The 25,497-nt window shown below is 44.0% G+C and overlaps 1 protein-coding gene and 1 long non-coding RNA gene across 6 annotated transcripts in view; one reads left to right on the forward strand and one right to left on the reverse strand.

Annotated features, from left to right (window-relative positions):
- Nucleotides 1–25,497, reverse strand: part of LOC147114800 (RNA-binding Raly-like protein) — an 859,876-nt gene that overhangs the window by 577,537 nt on the left and 256,842 nt on the right. The gene's annotated exons all lie outside the window — the stretch shown is intronic.
- Nucleotides 2,598–24,765, forward strand: LOC147114803 (uncharacterized). The gene is made up of 2 exons (XR_015078994.1): nt 2,598–4,067; nt 23,398–24,765. It is a non-coding gene; the product is annotated as an uncharacterized LOC147114803 (long non-coding RNA).

Raw genomic sequence — 25,497 nt, forward strand, 5'->3', positions numbered from 1 at the left:
GGAGAAGTTGAGTCTGGAGGTAATTATGTCATGGGTATAGGTTTCAGAAAGGTTGGAGTTGAGATAAGGACAGAGGTGAGCAATGTTATAGAGGTGAAAGTATGCAGTTGGAAACCCAGCTCAAGGTCAAATGTCCTATCAAGGACACCATTTGGTTTAGTCTAAGAGATCAGCCAGGGAGCTGGATGGAGATGGAGGCAAGGTACCCTTCTACTGCAAAGTTAATTGCTCCTATAATTAGTAATAATTGCAAGATAAACAGTGCTTTGTGACTTTGTGTAAGTTCCAATGACAAACAGATGGCTTTCGACTAAGGACATGGTCTAGCAGATATTCGATTAGACAAGGAACAGCTGTTACCCAGTGTTCAAGTACATTCCCCTCCCCCACTAAAAAAAACTTCACCTTGTAAATAGATCCCTCTCCTCAGGTACTGTTCCCTCTAAACAAACCTGCCATCATTATTCGCTCATCAAAAATCCCTACACTCGACCTCTTTGCCCTTGCAAACTACCGCCCCATCTTCAATCTCTATTTCCTCTTCAAAGTCCTTGAACATGTTGTCACTTCCCAAATCCGTGCCCTTCTTTTCCGCAAATCTATGTTTGAATCTCTCCAACTCTTCATCCCTGGCACTGAAATGGCCCTAATGGTGATATGGTGCAATATCTCTTCTCGTCTTCTTCGACCTGTCTGCAGCCTTTGATACGGTTAACTGCACCAGCCACGCCCAACAATTCTCTTCTATCTTTTCTCTAGTGCCAAGCAACCCTGGGCGAAAGGAGGAAACGGTACAAATGAAGTGGAAATATTGAAATAATAGGGCATGTGACATCATATCATTTTCGTCTCATTTGCATTGGGCTGTCCAAAAATGAGCAGGCTTTTCCTGCTGTCACAAGAACATAACCATGCAATAAGGTCATGGCTAATCTTCGACCTCAACTCCACTTTCCTGCCCGATCCCCATATCCCTTGATTCCCTTAGAGTCCAAAAATCTATCTATCTCAGCCTTGAATATACTCGATGACTGAGCATCCATAGCCCTTTGGGGTAAAGAATTCCAAAGATTCACAACACTCTGAGTGAAGAAATTCCTCCTCATCTCAGTCTTAAAATGCTGACCCCTTATCCTGAGACTATGACCCCTAGTTTTAGACTCTCTCAGAATCTACCCTGTCAATCTCTCTCAGAATCTTGTATGTTTCAATGAGATCACCTCTCATTCTTCTAAATGCCGGAGAGTATAGGCCCAATCTGCTCAATCTCTCCTCATAGAACAATCCTCTCATCCCAGGAATCAATCTAGTGAACCTTTGTTGCACCGCCTTCAAGGGAAGTATATCCTTCCTTAGATAAGGAAACCAAAACTATGCACAGTACTCCAGGTGTGGTCTCACCAAGGCCCTGTACAATTGTAGCAAGACTTCCTTACTCTTCTACTCCAACCCTCTAGCAATAAAGGCCAATATGCCATTTTCCTTCCTAATTGCTTGCTGTACCTGCATGCTAACTCTCTGTACGAGGACACCTAAATCTCTCTGAACACCAACATTTAATAGTTTCTCACCATTTAAAAAATATTTGGTTTTCCATTCTTCCTACCAAAGTGAATAACCTCACATTTCCCCACATCATGCTCCATCTGCCATCTTATTGTCCACTCACTTAACTTGTTTATATCCCTTTGCAAGCTCTTTGTGTCCTCACAGTATACTTTCCCACCTAGCTTTGTATCATCAGCAAACTTGGATACATTGCACTCGGTCCCTTCATCTAAGTCATTAATATAGATTGTAAATCGCTGAGGCCCCAAGCATTGATCTTTGCGGCACCCCATTAGTTACAGCCTGCCAATCTGAAAATGAACCGTTTATCCCTACTCTGTTTTCTGTCTGTTAACCAATCCTCTATCCATGCTAATACATTATCCCCAACCCCATGTGCCCTTAGTCATCAGAAAGGTGGCAGAAAATGGAGTGGGTGGAGATCTAGTGTAATGGAGCTCCGCCTTATTTACACTCATAAATCAAGTGCATCTAATCAGAAAATTAACACCGGGATGTCCAGAGAGACCCTTTGATGGCGACTAAGCATGTTGACTGTCCCAGTAGCCACTTAACAAAAGACGAAGGATTGCTTTCCCTGCTCACGCTATAATGCATAAGGTTAGGTTTCTGGTTGTAGGGAGTGTGGGCTCACCTTTTGAAGCTGCCTCTTGCCGCGAGACCAAGAAAAAGGTACTGGGACTAGTCTTAATTATAACAGCTACTTGATCTGGAGTGGATCTAGGTAGAGAATAGATTGCTACACTCAGAGTCAGGTCAAGTAAGCTGCTGGCTGCTGTAAGTGGGGCCAGGTCAATGGGGAAGTTGAGTGGAAGGAAAGAAAGAAAGACTTGCATTTATATAGCACCTTTCATGACCACCGGATGTCCCAAAACGATTTACAGCCAATGAAGTACTTTTTCAAGTGTAGTCATTGTTGTAATGTAGGAAACTTGGCAGCTAATTTGTGCACTGCAAGCTCCCACAAACAGCAGTGTGATAATGACCAGAGAATCTGTTTTAGTGATGTTGGCTGAGGGATAAATATTAGCCAGAACACCGGGGATAACTCCCCTGCTCTTCTTGGAATAGAATTACATCCAATTTACAGCAGAGAAATAGGCCATTCGACTCAACTGATCTGTGCCGGTGTTTATACGTCACACAAGCCTGCTCTCACCCTACTTCATCTAACCCTATCAGCATCACCTTCTATTCCTTTCTACCTATTGTGCTTATCTAACTTCCCCTTAAATGTATCTATCCTATTCACCTCAACTACTCTATGTGGTAGTGAGTTCTACATTCTAACCACTCTCTGGGTAAATCATTTTCTTCTGAAATCCTTATTGGATTTATTAGTGACTATTTTAAATTTACGACCTCTAGTTTTGGATTCAACCACAAGTGGAAACATCGGCCACAATTTTGCCAGCGCTCAAAGGGCGGGTTTGGAAGCGGGTCAGAGGTTAAAGTCGTTTTGATTGATGGCTCCAAAACAGCCTTCCCAAGTGTCAGGTCCCCGATTTGCGAATGGACCCGACACCAAGCGGCAGGAAATGGATTAAAGGCAATTAACTGGTACTTGTCAGCAGTTTTCAGGCTGTTTTTCGATTTTCCCGCTTCTGGGTCGGGTTTCACGACATCCAGACGACATGCCAGGTAAGTGTGGCGTGTTGTGAGTCTGGTCTAATGTTTGTGAAAAGATGACAGCTGCAGAAATGGTGTCAAGGATGCAATGTTGCACATGGTGAGTTTCAGAGCAAAGAAAATGTTGGTTACTACATTTTTAATACATATACAGATTTCTTTAGCTTACAAGTTTTTAAATCCAACTGTATGTCCAGTGCCATCTCATTGGGACAACCTCTCTCACCAGTGACAGATCGCTTCTGTCATCTATTCCAGCATATGGAGGGAGTCATTGGAGAGCCTGGGTGCAGGAGTTCACCTTTGTGCAGCGATTATCAGTGTTTTCAGCACCTCAATGCTGTCAAACACTGAAAAATGAACTGTCAAAATAAAATTGTGCATGGTCCCTTTAAGGAAACCGGCAGATGTCGAGTCATCAAATGACATCATCAGACCCGCTTCCTGTTAATTGGCCGTTAAGCCCGCAGAGGCCAATCAAGGGAAAATCAGGTCTGTGGCACGGAGGCAGCTGGGGGCGGGACTGGAACCCGGAAACTAGCTGACCCGCACCCATCCCGACACAGAGGAGAAAATCGCAGCCATCTTCTTTATGTCAACCCTATCAAATCCCTTCCTATTTTTAAAGATCTCTATTAGGTCACCCATCAGCCTTCTCTTTTTTTCCAGTGTTTCCTGATAGTTATAACCTCTCAGTTCTAGTATCATCCTTGTAAATCTTTTTTGCATCTTCTCCAGTGCCTCCACATCCATTTTGTAATACAGAGACCAGAACTGTGCACAGTATTCGAAGTGTGGGCTAACCAAGGTTCTATAGAAGCCTGGCAGGAGGGAACGAGCATGCCCAAAGCTGAACTCGAATCTGGAAGGTAGGATAAAGCAGAGCTACAGCACTTAAGGAGGATCTCAGCAAGTAGGCAGGAGTGGAGACAGAGCTGGGATAAAGATTTGGTGGGTCAATTGTAAAACTTGGTTAACAATCAATGATGATGCCTTCTCTGACAGGTTAAAGTCTGTGACATAATCACTTCAAGTTTATTGAGTGACAATCTACACTGCATTACCAGAAAACAGTAGAATCATTAAATAAGATTTGTGTCTTCAGCACTGCAAGATTTAAAACAACATGTTGCTCCAGTGATATCATCACTCAGTAATATCTTACAAAATGTACAAAAGTAAAAATGCACGAATAAGAGAGCGTGGCCTCATCATGCAGTGAATTACAGGAAGGTTCCTTTACATATGCCGAAGACCATCATAGGTCAATTGTGTCTGTGGAATGCAAACGTGAAGAGTCTCTGACACTCACAAGCGAACTGCTGCTACCTCCATTCGCAATGGGATATCCAATATATTACTTGGAAAATGCTATTTATCTTCAGCACAGCCAGAGTTAGGATAATGTAATATTATCTGTGAATTATATTAACTGAGCAAATGACAGGAAACACTCAGCCCAGATTTCTAGTGGATATATTCTTGGCTTTTTTCTATAAAGAATTTGTTTGCTAATAAGTTGTTGCCATTTTTCATAGTGAGAAGAGATGAATAACTTTACCTTTCCTCCTGAGTGTATTTGAAATAAGGTCCATATGGAACTGAAAAGAATTACATTCTTTTCATTAAAGCAAGACTATAGAACAAATTGTCAGCATAAAGATTTGCAGATATAAATGAGCGAAACTCCTGAAGCATTGCTCAAAGGGAGGTAGCACTAGAAGTTGGGCTGGCATCAGGCTTTAAAGGAGCAGGGCCCGAGTCACACATGCATAAAGTGACAGTGAGAGGCAATGAAAGCCCACAGGCTCCAAAAGAGGAACTGAGGAGCACCAAGCTTGCAAATGAACAGAGGGCAGGAAAGGGACTGAGACTGAGGTGGAGACTTGTCCAAATGGCTTGCATCCCAAGTTGCTAAGGGAATTGGGGGAGGAGATAGCGGAAAGGCTTGCCATAATTTTCCAATTTTCACCAGATGCGGGGGAGGTGCCTGAGGATTGGAAAGTGGCAAATGTGACACCATTGTTCAAGAAAGGGGGTAAGGTCAATCCTAATAACTACAGGCCGGTCAGTTAAACATCAGTGGTGGGTAGTTTTCGAAACAATAATCAAGGAAAAAACTAACGGGCACTTGGAAAGGTTTAAGTTAATTAAGGAGAGACAGCACGGATTTGTAAAAGGCAGATTGTGTTTGACTAATCTAATTGAATTTTTTGATGAAGTAACAGAGAGGACTGATGAAGGGAATGCAATGGATGTTGTCAACCTGGATTTTCGGAAGGCGTTTGACAAAGTACCACATAGAAGGCTGGTTAACAAAATTGAGGCTCATGGAATAGGTGGGTCAGTGGCAGCTTGGATAAGGAATTGGCTTAAGGATAGAAAACAGCGAGTTGTGGTAAATGGCTGTTTTTCAGACTGGAGGATGATAGACAGTGGTGTTCCCCAAGGGAATACAGAGTAGAATTTCTAAATTTGCCGATTACATCCAACTTGGGGGTGTGGCAAACAGTGATGATGATACCAATTGACTGCAACAGCACATAGAAAGGCTAGCAGAATGGGCAGACAAGTGGCAGATGGAATTTAATACAGAGAAGTGTGAGGCGATGCATTTTGGCAGAAGGAACAGGGAGAGGCAATATACACTTAATGGCATAGTTTTAAAGAGTGTGCAGAGACAGAGAGACCTGGGAGTTAATGGGCTTAGGTCCCTGAAGGTGGCGGGACATATTGAGAGAGTGGTCAACAAAGCATATGGGATCTTGAGAGGGTGCAGAGGAGATTTACCAGAATGGTTCTGGGGATGGGGGATCTTAGCTACAAGGACAGGTTGGAGAAGCTGGATTTGTTTTCATTAGAGCAAAGGAGGTTGAGGGGTGATTTGATAGAGGTGTACAAGATTATGACTGGTTTGGATAGGCTAGATGGGGAAAGGCTGTTCCCACTAGTTGATGGTACAAGGACGAGGGGACACAGATTTATAGTTTGGGGCAAAAGATACAGGGGGGAGGTGAGGAAAAACTTTTTTACGCAGCAGGTGGTGATGACCTGGAATTCGCTGCCGACAGAAGTGATGGAAGCGGAGACACTCAATGTTTTCAAGGGGAGACTGGATAGGCACTTGAAGGAAATAAACTTGCAGGGCTACGGGGATAGAGCGGGGTAATGGGACTGACTGGATTGCTCTACAGAGAGCTGGCATAGACTCGTTGGGCCAAATGGCCTCCTTCTGTGCCGTTCTGACTCTATGATTCTTAGTTTTAGGATCAATGCAGAAAGCAGACCCCAGAAAATAGGGCAAGTGTGTGCACTGTAAGGTTGGTGCAGGGAGTTCTAGCCTACAGTGGAAGGTTTAGTGATGTTATGTAAAATGATAATGTAACCTTTAAGCTATTCATTTAATTGTTAAGGGTTTATAGAGTAAATGGCGGGTATGACACCATGGTGGTTATATTACTGGACTAGTAATTTCGAGGCCAGAACTAATAATCCGGAGACGTGAGTTCAAATCCCGCCATTGCAGTTTGTGAATTTGAATTCAGTTAATTAAATAAATCTGGAATAAAAAGCTAGTATCAGTAATGGTGACCATGAAGCTATTGTAAAAACCCATCTGGTTCACTAATGTCTTTTGGGAAGGAAACCTGCTGTTCTTACCCAGTCTGGCCTATCTGTGACTCCAGACCCACAGCAAGGTGGTTGATATTTAACTGCCCTCTGGGGACTTGTAGCAGAATTGGGAGGGCTGTCCCACAGACTTGTGAAGCCTGACATAGGTACGATCCTGTGTGCATGACTATCAATAAATGTCCTAGACTCCTCCATCACCATCCCTGGGTATCTCCTTTCCCACTGGCAGCACAGTGGTATACAGTCGGGAGGGAGTGGCCCTGGGAGCCCTCAACATTGACTATGGACCCCACGAAGTCTCATGGCATCAGGTCAAACATGGGCAAGGAAACATCCTACTGATTAAAGTGATGAAAGTGTCGTCGACTATGCTATCAAGTGGCACTTATTCACCAATAACCTCATCACCGATGCTCAGTTCAGTTCCAACAGGGTCACTCAGCTCTAGATCTCATTACAGCCTTGGTCCAAAAATGGACAAAAAAGCTGAATTCCAGAGGTAAGGTGGGAGTGACTGCACTTAACATCAAGGCAGAATTTCACCATAAAATTGAAGTCAATGGGAATCAGTGGGAAAACTATCCACTGGCTGGAGTCATACCTAGCATAAAGTAAGTTGGTGGTAGTTGTTGGAGGCCAATCATCTCAGCCCAGGACATCGTTGCAGCAGTTCCTCAGCCATCTTCAGTTGCTTCATCAATGACCTTCCCTCCAACATAAGGTCAGAAATGGGGATGCTCGCTGATGACTGCAGTGTTCAGCGCCATTCACAACTCCTCAGATAATGAAGCAGTCCATACCCGCATGCAACAAGACCTGGACGACGTTCAGGCTTGGGCTGATAAGTGGCAGGTAACATTCACACCACACAAGTGCCAGGCAATGACTATCTCCAACAAGCGAGAGTCTAACCACCTCCCCTTGACATTCAACGGCATTACCATTGCCAAATCCCCCACCATCAACATCCTGGGGGGTCACCATTGACCAGAAACTTAACTGGACCAGCCACATAAATACTGTGGCAACAAGAGCAGGTCAGAGGCTAAGTATTCTGTGGCGAGTGTCTCACCTCCTGACTCTCCAGAGCCTTTCAACCACCTACAAGGCACAAGTCAGGAGTGTGATGGAATGCTCTCCACTTGCCTGGATGAGTGCAGCTCCAACAACACTCAAGAAGCTCAACACCATCTAGGACAAAGCAATCCACTTGATTGGCATCCCATCCACCACCTTAAACATTCACTCCCTCCACCACCAGCACACCGTGGCTACAGTGTGTACCATCTACAAGATGCACTGCAGCAACTCATCAAGGCTTCTTCGATAGCAGCTCCAAAACCTGCAACCTATACCAACTAGAAGGACAAAGGCAGCAGGCACATGGGAACACCACCACCTCGAAGTTCCCTTCCAAGTCACACACCATCCTGATCCAGAAATATATTGCCGTTCCTTCATCGTCGCTGGGTCAAAATCCTGGATCTCCCTCCCTAACAGCACTGTGGGAGTACCTTAATCACACGAACTGCAGCGGTTGAAGAAGGTGGCTCCCCACCAGCTTCTCGAGGGCAATTAGGGATGGGCAATAAATGCAGGCCTTGCCAGCGATGCCCACATCCTATGAATGAATAAAGGGCTGTCTCTGTGATTGGGCACTCCCAGCAAGAAACAGGACTCCATGTGAGCACCACTGCTCGCTAGCTATGCCTGAATACTAAATCAGCCCATAGTGTGGAGGGTCGGATTTGATTGGTTCATTTTGCTGTGGCTGATTGGTAGCTGCTAAAAAAAATAAGCTATTTTATTGGTTGCTTTTTGTGAGGTTATCCGTTGCAGATTAACTGTTTATGTTTTAGTAAACCATCAACACATGAAGGCTAATTTTGTGAATTCATGCTCCTGGTGCGGAGCCTCACCCACCAGGAGTGCATATCAGGAAATCCCACATGCACATCTATACATTTGAAAAATCAAAGGGAGTGGGCCAACAACCTTCCTATAGGGCTTCCCAGTGGGTGAGGCTGTATAATGGGAGCGAAAATTCCAAAAATCAGCCTCGAGGTGCCTGTGGGTGTGACATTTTTGAGGTGCAATGCTTTTGAAAGGTGATTCCATTGTGATGCTGGAGATGCACATTAGCTGGAAGGTTTTTAATCCTATCAATAAGTTCCTTTAGCAAATGACAATAACACATTTGCTTGGAAATTATGGTTACCATAAAAGATTACACCAGCTGTAATTGAGACAAGCAGCAGCAAAATCAGCTAAAGCATACAATAAGACTAATTCATAAAATTAGTACAGTACCGGTATAATTTACAGTTGGAGGAGGAACGGACCATATTGTTTAGCATGCACATTGCACTAGCGATATATATTCTGCCCATAGAATATAGGCTATGGGAGCTGAATAATCATCTGTAGCTATGGAGAGTCTTGCAGAATCATCTATTATTCTGTAGACACAGCACAACGAGCATTGCATTCAGTGCTCCCTTGGCACTTCAGCTGGTTGGGGAGGACAAATAGGACCAGGATAATGCTATGGCTGGTAGGAACAAAAAAGAGTTCTACACTCTCAGTGACCAGCTGCTGAGACCACCGGAACAGATTCATGCAGATCAATGCCCACCTCCCCTGCAGCTCCCGCAATGCATTATTTTGTCACAATCATTATGTGCCACCCTTAATTGAAAGGGGAGCATAGAGTACAATAGCTCCTGGGAGACCAAGGCTGTTCTCTTCAGTGCTGGCTATTGACAGCCTGAACCAACCATGGATAGAAGCAGAGCACAGATACAGATAAGACCATGCAATCACCAGCCTTATTATTGAGCATTACATTACATTTTAAAGCAGCGCGTCACGTAGCGTGGACAGATCAGTGGCATATTACAGTAGAGCCCTTCCAGGGTCTCCAAGCTCTTTCACTGTGTGCTGACTCCCTGCAAAGAGGCTTGATCTACATTCCCCAGTTTATTTGGTTGACCTGAACACTTGAGACCATGAGAAAATCGGGGATTTGCACAAATACTCAGCAGCATACTATTTAAGTTGATTACAATATGAAAATTAAGCTGACCTAAGGCTAAGACCCAGCGTACCCGCGTTCTGACATAGTTTCTGGCCCTTCCAGCAAAATCTCATTGAACTTATTGCGGGAGTACGCCAGAAGGACTACAGTTTTCAAGCCAAAGGGTTTAAAGGCCAAACTATTGGCCTTGAAAGGAGGAACCAAGCTATTCTTGAACAAACGCTGTCTGAGTGACTTGATCAGTTAAATATATAATAACCAATTATCTTTGAATTCAACTGTCGGGTAAGTTATCAGAAAAGAATCAAACTGATTAGAATCTTCACAGGAAAAGTTAAGGTAGACTAGCTAGCTTCCCTAGTCAGAAAGATTACAAGAAAGAAAAGTATTATGCATATCTAAAAGTTATCTATAAAGGAATAGCTTACAATAACAGCAACTTGCATTTATATAGCGCCCTTAACATTGTAAAACATCCCAAGGTGTTTCACAGGAACGTTATCAAACCTACTTGACCTCGTGCTCACCAATCTACCTGTCGCAGATGCATCTGTCCATGACAGCACTGGTGGCAGTGACCACCGCACAGTCATTGTAGAGATGAAGTCGAAGTCCCATCTTCACACTGAGGACACCCTCCATCGTGGTGTGTGGCACTACCACTGTGCTAAATGGGATAGATTCAGAACAGAGCTAGCAGCTCAAAACTGGGCATCCATGAGGCGCTGTGGGCCATCAGCAGCAGCAGAATTGTATTCCACCACAACCTGTAACCTCATTGCCCAGCATATCCCTCACTCTACCATTACCACCAAGCCAGGAGACCAACCCTGGTTCAATAAGGAGTGTAGAAGAGCATGCGGGAGCAGCACCAGGCATACCTAAAAATGAGGTGCCAACCTGGAGAAGCTGCAACACAGGACTACATGCATACTAAACAGTGAAAGCAGCATGCTATAGACAGGGCTAAGCGATCCCACAATCAACGGATCAGATCAAAGCTCTGCAGCCCTGCCAGATCCAGTCGTGAATGGTGGTGGACCATTAAGTAACTAACGGGAGGAGGCTCCATGAATATCCCCATGCTCAATGATAGTGGAGCCCAGGACGTGAGTGCTAAAGACAAGGCTGAAGCGTTTGCATGTGATATCAAGAAACGGCTGAGCGCACTGGATCCAGCAAAGGCTATGGGCCCCGACAACATCCCGGCTATCATGCTGAAGACTTGTGCTCCAGAACTAGCCGCACCTCTAGCCAAGCTGTTCCAGTACAGCTGCATAGCTGGCATCTATCTGACAATGTGGAAAACTGCCCAGGTATGTCCTGTCCACAAAAAGCAGGACAAATCCAATCCGGCCAATTACCGCCCCATCAGTCTACTTTCAATCATCAGCAAAATGATGGAAGGTGTCATCGACAGTGCTATCAAGTGGCACTTACTCACCAATAACCTGCTCCCTGATGCCCAGTTTGGGTTCCGCCAAGACCACTCGGCTCCCGACCTCATTACAGCCTTGGTCCAAACATGGACAAAGGAGCTGAATTCCAGAGGTGAAGTAAGAGTGACTGCCCTTGATATCAAGGCAGCATTTGACCGAGTCTGGTATCAAGGAGCCCTAGTAAAACTGAAGTCAATAGGAATCGGGTGCAAAACTCTCCACTGGCTGGAGTCATACCTAGCACAAAGGAAGATGGTTGTGGTGATTGAAGGTCAATCATCACAGCCCCAGGACATCGCTGCAGGAGTTCCTCAGGGCAGTGTCCTAGCTCCAACCATCTTCAGCTGCTTCATCAATGACCTTCCCTCCAATAGAAGGTCAGAAATGGGGATGCTCGCTGATGACTGCAGTGTTCAGCGCCATTCACAACTCCTCAGATAATGAAGCAGTCCAAACCCGCATGCAACAAGACCTGGATGACGTTCAGGCTTGGGCTGATAAGTGGCAGGTAACATTCACACCACACAAGTGCCAGGCAATGACTATCTCCAACAAGCGAGAGTCTAACCACCTACCCTTGACATTCAACGGCATTACCATCGCCGAATCCCCCACCATCAACATCCTGGGGGGTCACCATTGACCAGAAACTTAACTGGACCAGCCAGATAAATACTGTGGCAACAAGAGCAGGTCAGAGGCTAAGTATTCTGTGGCGAGTGTCTCACCTCCTGACTCCCCAAAGCCTTTCCACCATCTACAAGGCACAAGTAAGGATTGTGATGGAATAATGTCCACTTGCCTGGTTGAGTGCAGCTCCAACACTCAAGAAGCTCGACACCATCCAGGACACAGCAACCCATTTGATTGGCACCCTATCCACCACCTTAAACATTCGCTCCCTCCACCACCTGTGTACCGTGGCTGCAGTGTGCACCATCTACAAGGTGCACTGCAGAAACTCGCCAAGGCTTCTTCGGCAGCACCTCCCAAACCCGTGACCTCTTCCACCTAGAAGGACAAGGGCAGCAGGTGCATCGGAACAACACCACCTCCAAGTTCCCCTCCAAGTCACACACCATCCTGATCCAGAAGTATATCGCCGATCCTTCATCGTCGCTGGGTCAAAATCCTGGAACTCCCTCCCTAACAGCACTGTGGGAGTACCTTCACCACAGGGACTGCAGCGGTTCAAGGCGGCGGCTCACCCCCACCTTCTCAAGGGCAACTAGGGATGGGCAATAAATGCTGACCTTGCCAGCGACACCCACATTCCATAAATGAATTTTTTAAAATTGGCACTGAGCGACATAAGAAGATGTTAAGATAGGTAACCAAAAGCTTGGCCAAAGTGGTAGATTTGCATTACCACTAGATTGCATTCCTTTTATTGTTTTGTTCCACAAGTTTATTGACTTTCTACCATAAATATATAATTATTATATCAGTGTTAGATTATTTGGTTGTTGACTTCTTGTTTAATAAATTTGCTTAATATTTTGAACTTAAAATAATATCTAATGTGAAGCTCTATTGCTTTTGAAGAGTGATACATTCAAATAGCTTAAAAATAATTGCAGGAAACTTTTTTTTATCCGGCACCGACGGGACCGACGTGGTGCCAGTTCATCAAAAATTCTGGATAACTGAAAGCTATAGTAAAAGATACGGAGCTGAGAGCTCCGTATAAAGCAACAAACCCTGGTTCAGAACAGTGGCCACAAGTTCCAAGCATCTCTGTAGCTTAGCAACAGCTGCAGCCACACCCTTGCACAGCAACAGATCGAGGAATGCAAGTAATAAAACTTACCTGAACCTACTCCTGAATTTTGCTGGTTAACCGAGATTCTTGGTTATTTAGGTGCCGGTAAATCGAAAGTTTCCTGTACCAGACTGTTGTTTTTTATCCTGGGCAAGTTACTAACATCTTTGCTGGATCTTAAGGTTCAGCTAGGCACTTTTGAAGGTATGGGAAGCTGGAACTTGAGAGTGATCTAAGCTATGAGAACTGACATAATCTAGAGCAATAATAATAAAAAGACCCCAAAATGACATACCTCACGGGGTATAGTTCTTGTGCAGTGTCAAACCAGGCTTACAAAGTGCTCAGGGGATTTAGTGGCTCTCTGAAACTTTTTATAGATGTACTGTAAATTCCTCTATAAACATCATGTACATGAATAAATATCATGAATAAAAATTTAAATACCATCCATTTTGGCTGAGCAGCAGGATTTTTTTGCAAGTAAATCGGCATTTTCTTCACTTTTATTAAGCCAAGCACAAGTATTTGAGTGTCTGAGTGAATTTACCATAATTTCTACAGCTTAAATGGGAATTTGGCTGCTTGAGGAAGTGTGAAAGGAACATTATTACAGGAGAGTCATGACTGGCCAGTTCTCTCTGCTTCTTCTAATTAATTCATGTTTCACAAAATAGATCACGTAAAAATCTTGATCAACCACCAATAAAATTCAATAAAAAAGATGCTTCTTTTGTCTTTTCTACTCATCTTTATTTGCTTAAAGACTTTGGTCTAGAAATTCATCTCAGACGGTGGAGTAAAACGGGTGGTATTGGATCGGCCACCCGTTATGCACAGCGCCTGACATTCAGATCCACTGACTGCAATAGAACCGAATGTCAGGGGCTGCGTATAACGGGCGGCCGATCCGATACTGCCCATTTTGCACCACCGCCCGTGACAAATGTCAAGGCCTTTGAGTGGTTATAACATAATTGTGGAAAAGACCTACAAGAGTTCGTCTCATAGGAAGTCTCACAGCGTCGGCGGGAAACCTGAGCGGCAGAGCGGGGTATAAAAGTCCCCAGAGACCAGGTAAGGCCTCACAGCGTCGGCGGGAAACCTGAGCGGCAGAGCGGGGTATAAAAGTCCCCAGAGACCAGGTAAGGCCTCACAGCGTCGGCGGGAAACCTGAACGGCAGAGCGGGGTATAAAAGTCCCCAGAGACCAGGTAAGGCCTCACAGCGTTGGCGGGAAACCTGAGCGGCAGAGCGGGGTATAAAAGTCCCCAGAGACCAGGTAAGGCCTCACAGCGTCGGCGGGAAACCTGAGCGGCAGAGCGGGGTATAAAAGTCCCCAGAGACCAGGTAAGGCCTCACAGCGTCGGCGGGAATCCTGAGCGGCAGAGCGGAGTATAAAAGTCCCCAGAGACCAGGTAAGGCCTCACAGCGTCGGCGGGAATCCTGAGCGGCAGAGCGGAGTATAAAAGTCCCCAGAGACCAGGTAAGGCCTCACAGCGTCGGCGGGAATCCTGAGCGGCAGAGCGGAGTATAAAAGTCCCCAGAGACCAGGTAAGGCGTACCAGTCTCTGAACTCGGAGGGAAACATAGAAACATAGAGATAGGAACAGGAGTAGGCCATTCGGCCCTTCGAGCCTGCTCCGCCATTCAATGAGATCATGGCTGATCTTCGTCTGAGATCATAGCTGATCTTACCAGTTCAGTACCCCGTCCCCGCCTTTTCTCCGTAACCCTTAATCCCCTTAGCCTTCAGAAATATATCCAATTCTCTCTTGAAAATATTTATTGAATTAGCCTTCACAGCCCTCTATGGCAGGGAATTCCACAGGCTCACCACTCTGAGTGAAGAAATTCTTCCTCATCTCTGTTTTAAATGATTTGCCCGCTATTTTTAGACTGTGGCCCCTGGTTCTGTGCTCCCCGGCCATTGGAAACATTCTCTCTGAATTCAGCCTGTCCAGGCCTGCCATAATTTTATATGTTTCGATGAGATCCCCTCTCAATCTTCTAAACTCCAGTGAGTACAAGCCCAAACTATTTAATCTCTCTTCGTAGGTCATTCCCGCCATTCCAGGTATCAGCCTGGTGAATCGCCGTTGCACTCTTTCCATGGCAAGAACATCCTTCCGCAGATGGGGCGACCAAAACTGTACACAATACTCCAGATGCGGTCTCACCAGCACCTTGTACAGCTGTAGTAAGGTATCCCTATTCCTATACTCGAACCCCCTTGATATGAAGGCCAACATACCATTTGCCTTCTTAATCGCCTGTTGCACCTGCATGCTCTCCTTCAGTGACTGGTGCACAAGAACACCCAGGTCCCTCTGCACTTCCCCATCTCCCAATCTATTGCCATTTAGATAATAATCTACCCTCCTGTTTTTACCCCCAAAGTGGATAACCTCGCATTTATCCACATTATAGTGCATCTGCCACGTATCCGCCCATTCCCCCAACCTGTCCAAATCGCACTGTAGCCTCCTGACATCCTCATCAGAGCCCACCCCTCCTCCTAGTTTAGTGTCGTCAGCGAATTTGGAAATATTGCATCCAATTCCCTGATCCAGATCATTTATATATATTGTGAACAGCTGGGGTCCCAGGACAGATCCTTGCGGCACCCCGCTGGTCACTGCCTGCCACTCCGAAAACGAGCCGTTTATTCCAACTCTCTGTTTTCTATCCGCCAGCCAGTTCTCTATCCACGTTAATACTTTGCCCCCAATCCCATGAGCCTTAATTTTGCATGATAATCTTTTGTGTGGAACCTTATCGAAGGCTTTCTGGAAGTCAAGGTACACCACATCCACTGGCTCTCCCCCATCTATTTTACCAGTTACTTCCTCAAAAAATTCCAGCAGATTAGTCAAACACGATTTACCCTTTGTAAATCCATGTTGACTGTCCGATCCTTTCCCCATTTGTCAAGTGCTCCGCTATTTTATCCTTAATAATGGACTCTAGCATTTTGCCCACAACCGATGTAAGGCTTACTGGTCTATAATTCCCTGCTTTCTCTCTACCCCCCTTTTTAAATATTGGGGTAACATTAGCTACCCTCCAATCCACGGGTACTGTTCCCGAGTCAATGGAGTTCCGGAAGATGATCCTTAGAGCATCTGCTATCTCCAGGGCCACCTCCTTAAGTACCCTAGGATGTAGTTTATCAGGCCCCGGGGATTTGTCGGCCTTCAGTCCCCTCAACTTACCCAACACCATATCCCTAGAGATACTAATTTCTGTCAGCTCCTCCCTCTCATTAGGAGAGAGGTAAAAAGTAATCCAAGTGTGGCGTCACCAGAAAGCGGGTAAGTGATTGGTTGGTGAGTATTTCTCCCTTTTAAGCTTAAATCTCTTTGGTTTATAGTTTCTAAGGTGTGATATACACCATCTAGAATCGGGGCAGAGGATATTTAAGAATAATATTAATAAATTTAATTAATTACATAGAATGGGAGATCAGGCGATGTGTTGCTGCTGCAATATGTGGGAGCTGGTGAATACCATTGATGCTCACGGTGATCACATTTGCAGTAAGTGTTGGCTGCTCGAGGAACTCCGGCTCCGTGTTGAAGAACTGGAGACCGAGCTTCAAACACTGAGACACATCGGGGAGGGGGAGAGTTACCTGGACTCTGTGTATCACGAGGTAGTCACACCAATTAGATTAATTAATTCAGATGTAGTCCGTGGCCAGGGTCAGGATGGTGTGACTAGAAGTGAGGCAGGTACGGGGATCCAGGAGGTAGTGTTGGAGGAGCCGCAGCCCTTGCACTTGTCCAACAGGTTCGAGGCTCTTACTCCCTGTGGGGACAGGAGCAGGGACTGCAGGGAGGATGAGCAACCTGGCCACAGCACCGTGGAGCAGGGGGCCATTCAAGTGGGGGGAGTTAAAATAAATGTTGTAGTGGTAGGGGATAGTATCGTTAGGGGGATAGATAGAGTTCTTTGCAGCCGAGAGCAAGAGTCCCGAAGGCTGTGTTGCCTGCCCGGTGCCAGGGTTAAGGACATCTCCTCTGGACTGGAGAGAAACTTGGAGTGGGAGGGGGAGGATCCAGTTGTCGTGGTCCATGTTGGTACCAACGACATAGATAGGAGAAGGAAGGAGGTTCTGCTGAGGGAGTTTGAGCAGCTAGGGGCCAAATTAAAAAGCAGAACCACAAGGGTAATAATCTCTGGATTATTACCTGAGCCACGAGCGAATTTGGCTAGGACAAATAAAATTAGAGAGTTAAATGCGTGGCTCAAAGACTGGTGTGGGAGAAATGGGTTTTGCTTCCTGGGACACTGGCACCAGTACTGAGGCAGGAGGGAGCTGTTCCGTTGGGACGGGCTTCACTTGGCCAGTGCTGGGACTAGAGTCCTGGCGGATCATATAACTAGGGATGTAGAGAGGGCTTTAAACTAACTAGTGGGGGGGAGGTTCCTAGAGAGCAAATAATAAAAATGACAACAGAGAAGGTCATACACTTAGGTAGCAGTGGGGAAATTAAAAACCAGAGCGTGTCAGGAAGGGGCAGAAGATATGGAGTAAAAGGTAAAGTAATAAAAAGGGCAAAAGCAGGAATTAAGTGTCACAAAACATCTTTGAAAGTTCTCTATCTGAATGCACGTAGCATTCGTAACAAAATAGATGAGTTAATGGCACAAATAACTACATATGGGTATGATCTTGTGGCCATTACAGAAACATGGCTGCAGGGTGACAATGCCTGGGAATTAAACATACCAGGTTATTTAATGATCAGGAAGGACAGGCAGGAAGGAAGGGGAGGTGGGGTTGCTATGTTAATAAAGGAAGGAATCACTGTAATACAGAGAAATGATATTGGGTCAAAAGATCAGGATAATGAAACAGTTTGGGTGGAGGTAAGGAATAATAAGGGGAAAAAAACACTAGTGGGCGTAGTCTATAGGCCTCCGAACAGTGGCAACTCTGTTGGACGGAGTATCAATCAGGAAACAGTTGAGGCTTGTAATAAGGGAACATCTATAATTATGGGGGATTTCAACTATCATATTAATTGGACAAATCAAATTGGGCAGAGCAGCCTTGAGGATGAGTTCATTGAATGTATTAGGGATGGGTTTCTTGAGCAGTATGTAACTGAACCGACCGGGGGCAAGCAACCTTAGATCTGGTCCTGTGTAACGAGACGGGATTAATTAAAAATGTCCTAGTAAAGGATCCCCTTGGAATGAGTGACCATAACATGGTTGAATTCCATATTCAATTAGAGGGGGAGAAGGTTGGATCTCAAACAAGCGTGCTAAGCTGGAATAAAGGAGACTATGAAGGTATGAGAGCGGAATTGAGTAGAGTGGATTGGGAAAATAGATTAAAGGGTAAGACGATACATGATCAGTGGTGTACATTCAAGGAGTTATTTTACAACTGTAGAAGTGCATTAGCGTAGAAATATATATTCACATATATTCTCTTATATTAAAATGGAGTCTGCAACTTTCAGAAGGTCAAAATGGCTTCACACGGAAACAGGCAGGTCCATATTAGGAAGCGGTGGAAGGAAAATGATATGACTGTCTTCAGCTTGCAGGCTAGGCAGTTCCACAAACAAGATAAGCATGGTAGAACAAAAGCATGATTACCGAAGGACATTTACTGTAAACATTGTATGAATGTCCAGAACCAAAATGAGAGACAAACTGTCTCCATTGTATAAGATTAGTTAACCTTATCCAAAGGTATTCCTGCATCATGACTATTGATTATCTGTTGGCTAACCATATCTTAAGACACTGAGGCTCCGCTGACCCTCTAGTCATCTTCTTGTTGACCTTAAACATTCCTTACTCATTCCTTTCTTAGATGTTTACTTCGTTATTAATTATGTCTCACTACCATGCCATGTGATAGAAGGTTTTGATCTTTGTGTATAAAAAGAGGTGTTATTGTCCATGTATTCGGAGAAGTCACGATAGCCTTTGCCTACGTGAAGCTCCCCTTGCTAGCAAGTAGATTAAATAAAGTCTGCCTTTGACGATCACTTTGTTTCACAGAGTCTTATTGAACAGTCGAAACTTCGACAGTTTCTTGGAGGTTCCACCGAGATCGCTTGCTACCTTTCGGTAAGTCACGGACGAGGACACCATGCTCTGCTAACGACAAATCCTGAATGGCCATAAGTGAGGTTTTCTCACAGAAAAAGAAAAGGATTTCTCTTTAGATACATAGTTGGTGTAGTCTGTCACTTCCGACGGGAGCACTGCGATCTGTTAAGACTCGTGTGTTTGGAACTTGAGTTAACTTGTGTAACCTTTTGCTTCTTTTATCTTGACATTAAAAGGAGGAGGATACTGCCGGTTCAGGTTTCAAAACTGTCGGACAAAGGGAGACAGCAGAAAGGTCGTGACCAGGTTGAGTTCCGGAATATATGTGAGTGTACTGTGAAGGGATTAGCCTGAAGGATAGACACAGAAAGAAAGAAATAAGGGTACCAGAGGGCCTGTGAAGAGACTAGCTCGAAGGATAGGCAGAGAGTGCACAGTGACGTAATCTGTGAAGGGACTACCTAGTAATCCCGAAGGACAGAAAGGCAGTTAGAGTAAGGATAAGTATAGAATAAGGATTCAGAAATAAAACACAACTGTTTTGTAAAATAACGCTTATATGCATATGTAAAATTTGTAAAGATTTAAAGGAAAACTGTTAGTGACTGAGTTGATCGACTAGGACAAGGAAGTGCCTGTCTCAAACGCGCAGCCTTAGACCGGTTGTTAAGAGGGGAAATCCCCCACGCGAAGGTCAGGACCCTGAAGTGGGCGGAGAGGCATAAAGGCACTTAGGATCGTGATACTCAGTCATTAGTTGTTAAAAGCTTGTAAAATAAAGCCTCGATCTGTAGAGCGTACCACGCAGATCGAGAAAACTGTCGGATTGTAATTTAGCTTTTGTAGAAAGCCTGCATAACTGTACTTATGTTATTTTATGTCTGAGTTCTTTTGTGTACCTGTTTGGACCTTCAAGTTGTTCCTTAGTATTTTCTTGATTGTTATTATTGTATGTTATTGTTCATCGCTGTCAGCACTTTGGTCAGCCTGTAGGGGTCGTAAGAGGGTTGAGGGTAAAACTTGCGACCCAGAACAAGTGCAGCTAGTGGAAATTGAAAACTAACTAGGATGGGAGCTGCACAAAAGAAAGGTCCCCGAAAGGGGAACCCCAGCTTTCCATATTTTTCAAAATTGTGGCCGATCATCCACAAATGATTTACCTAAATGGTCTAATTGGACCAAGAATGACAAATACCCATTCCCTATAGACGGAACCTTTAATTTAGACAGAATAACATGTCTAGAGAATTGCCTCGTAACTAGAGACCCGCAGAGAAAAAGAAAAAAAAAGGAAGTTAATTGGTCAGCCTTCTCAGATTGGAAAAAGGAAGCAGAGAGGCGACGCGAACGAAGTATAGAAGTTAGTAAACATAATAAAAAGAGGGATGAGATTAATCAGGAACAGAATAAACAACAAAAAGTTAAACAAATCAGGGTTGGCAAGGTCCACAAAATTTATCCGGAAACAGAAATACCCAAGCCCAGGTTCACACTCGCCCACAGACTAATTGGACAACTAGCAATCCCTGGGGAAAACAAAGTGGCCGAAACGAAGAGTTTGGACAAAATCCAAATTGTTCAGCATGACGTTATTTAGAGCCCACCCCAGACATTGCCCAGGAACAACAGGCTGTGGTACAATTGCCTGCAGTATCATTAAATTCTAAAGAAGAGCCATTTATAAATTTAAATATGAATGGAACACAAGTCCCATTTTTTGGTAGACACTGGAGCAACTAATTCGGTCTTGACTAAACAATATGCAGTAGGAGCACCTTGTATCAATCAGAGTGTCAAGTGTGTAGGACTTTCAGGAACAACCCAGACTATGGTATGGCCCACTCCATTGGATGTACAGATGAAAGACTTTCATGAACAGCATGCATTCTTATTATCTAAAGACGTTCCCATCAACTTATTAGGAAGAGGTTTGTTGTGTAAAATGAAAGCAGTGATATCATGTATGGAAAAAGGACTGAAGGTATATGTTCCAACTGACAGATGTGGGATGTACCCATTGCAGGTCCACAATTCTCCTATTTTGTATTGTTGAACTAATCATGATGACAACCTCAGTAAACAATTACTGATGGCTGTGGGAGCATTGCAGTATGCCACAAGATCAGTATCAGAATACCAGAAGCAGTTTAATTTGGGACATTGGCATGATAAATTGCACTGTATAGCCTATTATGACAAAACGGGAGAAGATCTAGAAGTGGCAATTAATTACAAGCCCTTTCTGCATCAGAAATATTCACTTAAAATCCGAAGAATTTTAATTGGGCAAGAAGGAATAGCGTCACCAATCTTGTTGACCCAAACAGCATGGGAATTATTCAGGGTAAAAGACTCTAAGCCACACTGTACACTAGCAGTGGCGCATGAATTCAAACCTTCTGATCTAGGACAGATGGTCCTACGCCTATCAAAAGCTGCAGTTCAACAGGAGTGGAGAATAAGTCAGGGTTGGTTCAAGACCTAAGAGCAGTTAACGAGTCTGTTCTCCCTGCCTACCCGGTGGTCCCAAACCCAGCCACCATCCTGGCCAGTATACCTCCTAATGCAAGGTATTATACGGTCATTGATCTCTGCTCAGCCTTCTTCAGCATTCCTATTCACCAAGATTCCCAGTTCCTGTTTGCCTTCACGTTCAAAGGAACCCAATACACATGGACCAGGCTGCCACAAGGCTATACAGAAAGCTAAACTCTCTTTCCGCAGTGCCTCAAACATGATTTACAGAACATTGTCTTAACCGATGGGTTAACCCTCATGCAATTAGCAGGTCGTCTACTTACTGTATCACCTACCCAAGAGGCATTGTGAATCAGTGACTCAGCTTATCACTAAGCCTCGTATAGACATTGTAGAAACTCCTCTGGACAATAGCGATTTTATATTTTATGTGGATGGATCAGCCCTCAGAGACGAAAAGGGCTCGCAAAAAAAGTGAATATGCCATTTCCAATGATCATTCAATTATCCAAGTATGCTGACTACCATCTTTCTTTTCAGCACAACAAGCAGAACTGTTTGCCGTTACAAGAGCATGTATTTTAGCTACAGGAAAATCAGCGAATATTTATATTGACTCTCAGTATGCATTTGGAGTCACTCATAATTATGGTCAAATTTGGAAACTTAGAGGATTCCTGACTTCATCAGGATCTACAGTTAAAAATGCTGAACAAATTGATAACCTTTTAAAGGCTCTCCAGTGTCCTAAAAAAAAAAAAATTGCTGTTATTAAATGCAAAGCACATACAAGCAATCAAGACCAGGCTTCTTTGGGCAATGATAGGGTGGATCGAGCAGCTAAGGCTGCTGCTCTTTCTGATACAGGGTCACAAGTGTCTGCATATGTTCTTAGAAATCAAGATCCAGACAATCCTCCACCCACAATTGATGACGTTTTGGCCTATCAATTACAGGCCAGTCCGGACGAAGTGTTAGCTTGGGTGAATGATTCTTGTTTTAAAACACCCGAAGGGGTATGGGTTCACCAGGATGGCCGTATGGTGGCTCCTAAATCTTTAAGTCCATGGATTGCCCGATGCGTTAACATGTTCACGCATGCGGGCAAAGGGGGGATGGCAGACTATATTAATCAAACATGGTATGCACCAGGAATTATGACAATTACAAAACAAATTAGTGAACAACGCATTACCTGCCAAACAATGAACCCAGGTAAAACGGAAAAGGTACAGGCTGCCTCCCACCCAAATCCAACAAGACCCTTTGTACATTTACAGATGGATTTTATTGAATTACTGGTATGTTTAGGATTTAAGTATGTATTAGTTATTGTAGATGTGTTTTCACGATGGATTGAAGCCTTTCCATGTAAAAAAAAATGATGCAGTTACTGTTGCAAAATGTTTGTTAAAAGAAATTGTACCACGATTTGGTATACCTGCACAACTTTCAAGTGACAATGGACTTCTACTGCAGCTATCATCCACAGTCAGCGGGACTGGTAGAAAAATATAATGGTATGCTGAAGAATAAACTTTCTAAACTTTGCAATGAAACTAGACTTAAATGGGTCGAACTATTACCCCTAGCATTGATGATAATGCGAGCAGCAACTAACAGGACAACCGGACTATCGCCACAAGAGATTGTTATGGGACGACCCCTAAGACTGCCATTTTCAGCGTCACTTACGGTTAAGCAAATAGACATCCATAAAATGGATGAGAACATGTTAAACTATTGTATTGCATTAACTAGATGTATTTCCAGCTTTCACCAGCAGGTAAAAGAGGCGCAAACGGAACCAGCGGAAGGAAGGTGCCATAACTTGGAACCAGGAGATAACGTATACGTAAAGGTCTTCAAAAGAAAGAACGGACTACAACCACGCTTTGAAGGGCCATACCAAGTACTCCTGACAACGAACACAGCTGTTAAAAACAAGGAAAGACCGACCTGGATACACGCATCCCAATGCAAGAAAGCACCAGACGGGGGCATTTAAAAAAAAAGACTTGAGACGATGAAATTATTGTTCACGCTGTATGTGCTCATTGAGATGGTATACGTAAACTGTCAGAGATATATTGAAGAACCCCGAAAGAAACGAGAATTACATGTTAACACTTTTCTGTATATGGCTTACGAGCATGCTAAGGATAGTGGTAGATCTAGTTGCTGGGTCTGTGTCCATATACCCATTCACACCACAGGAGGAATCCCACTCAGATCTATTCCCTTTAATATTTCCGAAACAGCAGAATGGATCATAAGGCGAAGTAGTTCAGGCAACCCAGACAGAACCATGGATATGATTCAGTGGAGATCAGCAGGTTATAATCTGACCACCTTCCAGGGATGGTATCAACCCAATTATAACCATACAGGTATTATCCCGGGGATGGTCAAAACGGAAATGAAGTCGATATCCTTGGGCCAAAATCTAAATTTGGCACGGGGACCGACAAGAGAGACTGAAAGAATTAGTGTGAGCTATATTGTCCTAGGAAGGACAAAATGGGGGAATGTAGAAGTGCATTAGCGTAGAAATATATATTCACATATATTCTCTTATATTAAAATGGAGTCTGCAACTTTCAGAAGGTCAAAATGGCTTCACACGGAAACAGGCAGGTCCATATTAGGAAGCGGTGGAAGGAAAATGATATGACTGTCTTCAGCTTGCAGGCTAGGCAGTTCCACAAACAAGATAAGCATGGTAGAACAAAAGCATGATTACCGAAGGACATTTACTGTAAACATTGTATGAATGTCCAGAACCAAAATGAGAGACAAACTGTCTCCATTGTATAAGATTAGTTAACCTTATCCAAAGGTATTCCTGCATCATGACTATTGATTATCTGTTGGCTAACCATATCTTAAGACACTGAGGCTCCGCTGACCCTCTAGTCATCTTCTTGTTGACCTTAAACATTCCTTACTCATTCCTTTCTTAGATGTTTACTTCGTTATTAATTATGTCTCACTACCATGCCATGTGATAGAAGGTTTTGATCTTTGTGTATAAAAAGAGGTGTTATTGTCCATGTATTCGGAGAAGTCACGATAGCCTTTGCCTACGTGAAGCTCCCCTTGCTAGCAAGTAGATTAAATAAAGTCTGCCTTTGACGATCACTTTGTTTCACAGAGTCTTATTGAACAGTCGAAACTTCGACACAACTTCCAAAAAATATATATTCCACTGAGAAGAAAAGGGTGTAAAAGAAAAGACAGCCATCCGTGGCTAAGTAAAGAAATTAAGGATAGTATTCGACTAAAAACAAGGGCATATAAGGTAGCCAAATCTAGTGGGAGGATAGAGGATTGGGAAAACTTTAAAAGACAGCAAAAAATAACAAAAAGATTGATTAAGAAAGGGAAGATAGATTATGAAAGTAAATTAGCAAAAAATATAAAAACAGCTAGTAAGAGTTTTTATTAGTTATATAAAAAGAAAAAGGGTGGCTAAAGTAAATGTTGGTCCCTTAGAGGATGAGACCGGGAAATTAATGGTGGGAAATATGGAGATGGCAAAAACACTGAATGAATATTTTACATCAGTCTTTACAGTAGAAGACACTAAGAATATCCCAACACTGGACAAACAGGGGGCTAAAGGGGGGGAGGAGCTAAACACGATCAAAATCACTAAGGAAGTGGTACTCGGTAAAATAATGGGACTCAAGGCGGATAAATCACCTGGACCTGATGGCTTACATCCTAGGGTCTTGAGGGAAGTGGCGGTAGGGATTGTGGATGCATTGGTAATAATTTTCCAAAACTCCCTGGACTCGGCAAAGGTCCCGGCAGACTGGAAAACTGCTAATGTAACGCCCTTATTTAAAAAGGGCAGTAGACAGAAGGCTG

Source organism: Somniosus microcephalus, chromosome 7 (assembly GCF_052327205.1).
Source record: "Somniosus microcephalus isolate GS21.2 chromosome 7, FLI_Smic_1.0, whole genome shotgun sequence".
NCBI lineage: Eukaryota > Metazoa > Chordata > Chondrichthyes > Squaliformes > Somniosidae > Somniosus > Somniosus microcephalus.